Below are 7,912 nucleotides of genomic sequence, written 5' to 3'. Positions count from 1 at the left end.
TTTCATGCATGTAAACTTATCTCCAAACATCAAGTTGTACACATTAAATAGGCACAGCTTTTGTTTGCCAGTCATACCTCAGTAAAGTGATTTTTTTTAAAGTAAAAAGAAAAATGGTTTGGGTGTACATAGCATATTGAAAAGTTTATCTCCAGTGTTTTTAGGTTGAGACTTTGAGCAAGCAATATGCTATTGCTTGTTTCACATTACTTCATTGACTCTTTACAACCAATTATAGTTTTCCTGAGATTAGAGATATCCAGTAACCTCATGGCAATACAGCTGGTAAATGGCTTAATGGGGATCACATGGTGAGGATTTCAACCTGGAACTAAATGCTTAAACATGACATGATATTGGCCCTCCCACTAACTCCTGGGATTTAAGAAATTTATTTTTTTTGGGGGGGGTCTTTTTTTGACAAATATAATTGTATGTTTATACAATGTGAAATGTTTTGATATATTTATGCATTGCAGAGTGATTACCAAGATGAAAATAATTAACACATCCATTACTTGTCATAGTTAACAAAGTTAACTATTTTTGTGTATGTATGAAGAATGCTTAAGACCTACTCTTAACGTATTATTAACCATAGTCACCATACTGTACATTAGACCCTCAGAACTTTTCTTATAACTGAAAATATGTGCCGTTTGATATACATCACCCCATATCCACCTCCCCCCCACCCAACCTCTGGCAACCAACATTCTATTCTCCTTCTGTAAAATTGGCTTTGAAAAAAATTCCATGTATAAGTGATAACATACAGAATTTGTCTATTTCTGATTTATTTCTTTAGCATAATGAATCCTCCAGATTCATCCATGTCATTCTATTCCATCGGTCTGTATGCGTGTTTATGCTAGTCCCATACTGTTTTGATTACTGTAGCTTTGCAACATAGCTTGAAATCAACAGTGATACCTGCAGCTTTGGTTTCTTTCTCAGGATTGCTTTGGCTATTCGGGGTCTTTTATGGTTCCATACAAATTTTCGGATTTTTTTTCACAAAGAAATGTCATTGGAATTTTGATCCATATTGCATTGAATGTATAGTTTTTTGGGTGGTTTTCACAGTATTAATTTACAATATTTTATAATATTCTTTCAGTCCTATACACAGGATATATTTTCATTTATGGTTGTCTTCTTCAGTCTCTTTAATCAGTGTCTTATGGTTTTCAGTATATAGGTCTTTCACCTCCTTGGTTAAATTTATAAATAAGTGTTTTATAGTTTTCAATGCTGTTGTAATTGGGATAGGTTTCTTTTATCTCTTTCAGACAGTACATACAACTGAGTTTCGTATGTTGATTCTGTATCCTGCAACTTTATTGAATTCATTTATTAGTTCTAATTGGTTTTTTGCTGGAGTCTTTAGGAATATATATATGATACATGATATATATATATATATATATATGATACATATATATGAATGTTCATGTCATCTGTAAACAGATACAGTTTTACTTCTTCCTTTCCTATTTGGATGCCTTTTATTTCTTTTTTCCTTTCTAACTGTTCTGTATGGTATTTCCAGTACTATGTTGAAGAGTAGTGATGACAGTAGGCACAGATGATAGTATTTCCTGAACTTAACAGAGAAGCTTTCAATCTTTCACCATTGAATATGATGTTTTCTGTGGCTTTGTCATTTGTGGCCTTTATTAGATTGTGGTACATTGCTTCTATACACAAATTGCTGAGTTTTTAGCTTGAAAAGATGTTGTCTTTTGTAAATGCTTTTTGATTTGATCATTTGACTTTTATCTATCATTTTGTTAATATAGTGTATCACTTATTGAACATATATATTGAACCATCCTTGCATCTCAGGGATAAATCCTTGATCATGGTGTACAATTGCTTTATTGTACTTTTGAATTCAGTATTTTGTTAGGATTTTTGCACCTATAGTCATCAGAGACATTTTCCTGTAGTTTTTTTTTTTTTTTTCTTGTGGCATGCTTATGTGATTTTGGTATCAGGGTAATGCTGGTTTTGTAAAATGGATTTGAGTGTACCTTTCTCTTGAGTTTTTGAAAAAGTTTAAGACGAATTGGTGTCAATTCTTCTTTTTTATTTATTTGAATTCCAGTATAGTTAACATTCCATGTTACATAGTTTCAGATGTACAATATAGTGATTCAATAATTCTATACTTTTATATTACTTCAGTGCTTATCATGATAAGTGCACTCTTAATCTTCTTCACCTGTTTCACCCATCCCCACTCACCTCCTCTCTGGTAACCATCAGTTTGTTCCCTATAGTTAAGAGTATGTTTCTTGGTTTGTCCCTTTTTTTGTTGTTGTTCATTTGTTTCTTAAATTCTGCATATGAGCGGAGTCATATGGTATTTGTCTTTCTCTTTTTTTCACTTAGCATTATACCCTCTAGATCCATCCATGTTGTTGCAAATATAAATATTTCATTATTTTTTATGGTTGAGGAATAATATCGCATTAAGTATATGTACCACATCTTCTTTATCAATTCATCTATCAATGGACACAGGTTGCTTCCATATCTTCACTATCATAAATAATGCTGCAGTAAACATAGGGGTGCATATATCTTTTTGAATTAGTGTTTTTGTATTCTTTGGGTAAATGCTCAGTAGTGGAATCAATGAAACACACACAAACTGGTTTGTGTTCCCACCAATAAAACTACATTTGTTGTTTCTTGTGTTTTTGCTTTTAGCCATTCTTACAGGTGTGAGGTAATACCTCAGTATGGTTTTGATTTTCATTTCCCTGATGATGATGGCTGTTGAGCATCTTTTCATATGTCTGTTGGCCATCTGTATGTCTTCTTTGGAGAAATGTCTTTCCATATCCTCTGCCCATTTTTAAGGGTTATTTGTGGGGTTTTTCGGTGTTCAGTTTTATGAGTTCTTTGTATATTTTGGATACCTACCCTTTATTGGATATGTCATTGCAAATGCCATCTCTCTTTCAGTAGGTTTTTCTTCCCAGATTTTTTCTTGCAGTTGATTTCGAGTTTCATAACGTTGTGGTCAGAAATAATAGATGGCATTACTTCAGTCTTCTTAAATTTTCGGAGACTTGTTTCATGGTCTAATATGTATTATATTCTAGAGAATGTTCCATGTGCACTTGAAAAAAAATGTGTATTCTGCTGTTTTAGGCTGGAATGTTCTGAATACATTTGTTAGATCCATCTGGTCCAGTGTGTCATTCAACATGTGTTTCCACGTTTTTTATCCATTGATGTTGAGTGGGGTATTAAAGTCCCCTACTATTATCCTTTACTGTATGTAACTTCCCTTATGTTTGTTCTTAGCTGCCTTATGTATTTGGGTGCTCCCATGTCGGGTGCATGAATATTTACAATTGTTATACTTCTTGTTGGATTGTTCCCTTGATGATTATTTAGTGGCCCTCTTTGTCTCTTGTTATGGTCTTTGTTTTAAAGTCTATTTTGTCTGATACAAACATTGCTACCCCAGCTTTTCATTTCCATTTGCTTGATAAATGGTTTTCTAGTCCTTTACTTTCAATCTGCATGTGTCTTTAAGTCTGAAATGAGTCTCTTAGGCAACGTATGAATGGAGTTGCTTTTTTTCTATTCCATCACCCTGTGTCTTTTGATTAGAACATTTAGTCCATTTACACTCACCATAATTATTGATAGGTATGTACTTACTGCCATTTTGTTACTCATTTTATGATTGTTTCTGCAGTTCTTCTCTGTTCCTTTCTTCTCTTGCTGTCTTCTCTTGTGATTTACTGGCTTTCTTTAGTGATATGCTTAGATTCCTTTCTCTCTCTCTCTCTCTCTCTCTCTCTTTGTGGCATATCTCTTACTGGTTTTTGATTTGTGGCTACCATTAGATTCATGTATAACATATTATGCATGTAGCAGTCTATATTAAGCTGATCACTGCTTAAGTTTGGGCCCTTCTTTGCTTCTCTCCCCCTGACATTTAAGTATTTGGTGTCGTACTCTATATCCTTTTACATTGTGAATCCCTTGGCAGACTTTTATAGATATACTTATTTTTACTGCTTTTGTGCTTTCTACTTTTCCTACTCCTACTTATGGTCTTTCCCCTCAAAGAGTCCTCTTTGCCGTTTCTCATAGGCTTGATTCAGTTGTGATGAGTTCCTTTAACTTTTGTTAGTCTGGGAAGCTCTCACTCTCCCTCTCTCTCTCTGGCTCAAACCAAGACATTTATTGTCTCAGAGGTCTGGAGGCTGGGAGTCCAAGATTGATGTGTCAGCAAGGTTGGTCCCTTCTGAGGGATCTGAGGGGGAGTCTGTTCCAGGCCTCTCCCCTGGCTTCTGTAGCCTCAGGTGTTTTTTTGGCTTATAGATGGCTGTCTTCTCCCTATGTCCTCATATCATCTTTCCTCTCTGTGTGTCTGCCTCTGTCTCCAAATTTCCCCTTTTTAAATTTTTTATTTAAATTCAGTTTAGTTAGCATAAAATGTATTATTAGTTTCAAGGGTAGAATTTAGTGATTCATCAGTTTCATATAATACCCAGTGCTCATTACATCAAGTGCCCTCCTTAATGCCCATCACCCACTTACCCCATCCCCCCAACCACCTTCCCTCTAGCAACACTGTTTGTTTCTATAGTTAAGAGTCTCTTATGGTTTGCCTCTTTTTGTTTTTTATTCTTTTCCTTCCCTTTTCCAATGTTCATCTGTTTTGTTTCTTAAATTCCACATGAGTGAAATCATATGGTATTTGTCTTTCTCTGACTGACTTATTTTGCTTAGCATCTAGTTCCATCCACATCATTGCAAATGGCAATATTTCGTTCTTTTTGATGGGTGAGTAATACTCCATTGTATGTGTGCTTATATATACACACATACATACCACATCATCTTTATCCATTCATCTTGTCAATGAATATCTAGACTTTTTCCATAGCTATTGTGGACATTGTTGCTATAAACATTGGGGTTTATGTGCCCCTTCAAATCACTGTGTTTGTATCTTTTGGATAAATACCTAGTAGTGCAATTGCTGGGTCGTAGGATAGCTCTATTTTTAACTTTTTGTGGAACTTCCATACTGTTTTCCAGAGTGGCTGCACCAGCTTGCATTCCCACCAACAGTGTAATAGGGTTCCCCTTTCTCCACATCCTCATCAACATCTGTTGTTTCCTGACTTATTAATTTTAGCCATTGTGACAGGTGTGAGGTCATATCTCATTGTGGTTTTGATTTGTATTTCCCTGATGCCAAGTCCTGTGGAGCATTTTTTTCATGTGTCTTTTAGCCATTTGTTAAGTCTTATCTGGTGAAATGTCTGTTCATTCTTCTACCCATTTCTTGACTGGATTTTTTTTGCTTTTTGGGTGTTGAGTTTGATATTTTCTGTAAAGATTTTGGATACCGACCCTTTATCTGATAAGTCATTTATGAATATCTTCTCCAATTCTATAGGTTGCCTTTTAGTTTTGTTGATTGTTTCCTTTGCTGTGCAAAAGCTTTTTTATCCTGGTGAAGTCCCAGTAGTTAATTTTTGCTTTTGTTTCCCTTGCCTCTGGAGACATGTCTAGCACGAAGTTGCTGCAGCCAAGCCAAGGTCGAAGAGGTTGCTGCCTATGTTCTCCTCTAGGATTTTGATGGATTCCTGTCTCACATGTATCTAAATGATAGCCTTGCTGGATGGAGTATTCTTGGTTACATTTTTTTTTTCCTTCAGCACTTTGAATATATCATGCCACTCTCTTCTGGCCTCTAATGTTTCTGCTGAAAAAAAGCTGACAGTGTAAAGGAGTTTTCCTTGTATGTAGCTCTTTTCTTTTCTCTTGTTGCTTTTAAAATGTTCTCTTTATAATTACTTCTTGTCACTTAATTACTATGTGTCTTGGTGTGGACCTCCTTGGATGATTTTGTTGGGGGCTCTCTGTGCTTCCTGGATCTGAATTGCCCAAATTCAGGAAATTTTTAGGTATTATTTCTTCAAATTTTCTGCCCCTTCTCTCTCACTCCATCTGGGATCTCTACAGTGTGAATGTTACTATGCTTGATGGTGTTACTGAAATCTCTTAGTCTGTTTTCATTCTTTATTATTATTTTTTCTCTCTCTTGTTCAGCTTGATTGCTTTCCATTACCTGTCCTCCAGGTCACTGCTCCATTCTTCTGCTTCTTCTAGTCTACTACTTATTCCCTGTAGTGTATTTTCAGTTTAAGTTATTGAGTTCTTCATCTCTGATTGGTCATTTTTTTATATTTTCTCTCTGTTTCTTGAGCGTCTCACAGAGGTCCTCCACTCTTTTCTCAAGTCCAGTGAGTACCTTTATGATCATTACTTTAAATTCTTTATCAGACATATTATATCTGTTTTGCTTAGGAATCTTGCTGTGATTTTTGTCCTGTTCTTTCATTTCGGACATATTTCTCTGTCTCCTCATTTTCTCTAACTCTATGTGTCTGTGTCTATGTGTTAGGAAAGTGAGCTACATCTCCTGCTCTTGAAAATAGTGGTGTTATGAAGAAGAGGTCTGGGGGTGCCCTGCAATATATTGCCCTCTATTCACCAGAACCTGGTGCTTCAGGAGTGTCTCCTATTGTGTTGTATGTGCCCTGCTGTTGCAGCTGAGCCAGTTTTACCTTCAGTCTAGTTGTGTGCAGTGGTTCTTTTTGCCTGTTGTGGGCAAGGTTTGGCTGCTGTGTTGTCAGTGGGCTGCCTTGGCCTAAGTTGAGCCAGACCAGGTGTTTATCAGAGATACAGTAACTATGAACTGCAGTATACATTCCCTGTGTTGTCCCTTGAGAAGCTTTCATTGGTGGGTGGGACCTACTGTCAGACCTGATGTCTGCCTTAAGTCCAGTGCTAGGGTCACAGTTAGACTGGTGTGTGTGGTTATCTTCCTCTTTTTGGTACAGGAGTCACTTTGAAGTAGTCCTGGCCCCTTTCAGGGCTACTTACAAATTGCTGGGCTTGTGGCACTACTTTAGATGAGCTCTATCCAGGGGCATATTGGAGGGGGCAGGACCACAGGAGATCACAGGGGTGGAGCATGTGGTGCCAGCAAGGTCCACAGTGATCAGCTATGTGAAGGGACATGTAGCCACCTGGAAAAAATCCTACCAAGGCCAGCTGGATTGGAGGGGGCAGATCTGCAGAAGTGTGCTGGGGTGCAGCATGCTGTTAGCAAGCTAAGGGGGAATGTTGGCACTGTGCTGATTCCTGCAGGTGTCCTTGTATCTAGGCTAGGGTGTAGGGGAAGTAAATGGTGCCAGCCCACTCTGATTCTCAGAGAAGTCTCCCAAAGATCCTTTGCCCCTCCAATACATGCTCTTAGATTAGTAAATAAATCTTTCCATATACCCCAGGCATTTTTTAAACTTAGCTGCTTCTGTGCTGTATCTCAGTGGGGCTGTTTGTGGTGCTGTCCCTTTAAGTGTGGGGTCTCCACCTTCTTGGCTCTCTCAGAGCAAGAACACTGATTTTTAGTTCCAGATGTTAAGCCCCATTGATTTTTAGGCTCCTCTGGTTTTCAAAGCCAAATGTTCTGGGAATTCTTCTTCCCTGTGTGGGTCCCTTTTGCCTGAGGTGCCCATTGTGGGGGCCTGGTCCTCTCTCCTCTCCATACCTGCTGGATCATTCCTCCTGCAGAGAGTCCCATGGATCATTTTGGCTTCCAGTCTTGTCTCTGCCCTTCCTACCCTCTTCTATGTGGCCTATTTTCTGCAGTTAGTTGTGGAGAGTCTCTTCTACCAGTCTTCGGGTCATTTTCTGGTGTATTTTTACATTGATGTGTGTTACCTAATTGCATCTATAGGATGAAGTGAGCTTTAGATCCTTCTACTCCATCTTCCCTAGAAGTCTGTCAGTTCCTCTTTAATATTTGGTAGTGTTTACCAGTGAAACTGTCTGGTCCTGTGCTTTTCTTCATTGGGAGCAT

The sequence above is a fragment of the Zalophus californianus genome, chromosome 6 (assembly GCF_009762305.2).
Source record: "Zalophus californianus isolate mZalCal1 chromosome 6, mZalCal1.pri.v2, whole genome shotgun sequence".
Lineage (NCBI taxonomy): Eukaryota > Metazoa > Chordata > Mammalia > Carnivora > Otariidae > Zalophus > Zalophus californianus.
This window is presented reverse-complemented; position numbering follows the sequence as displayed.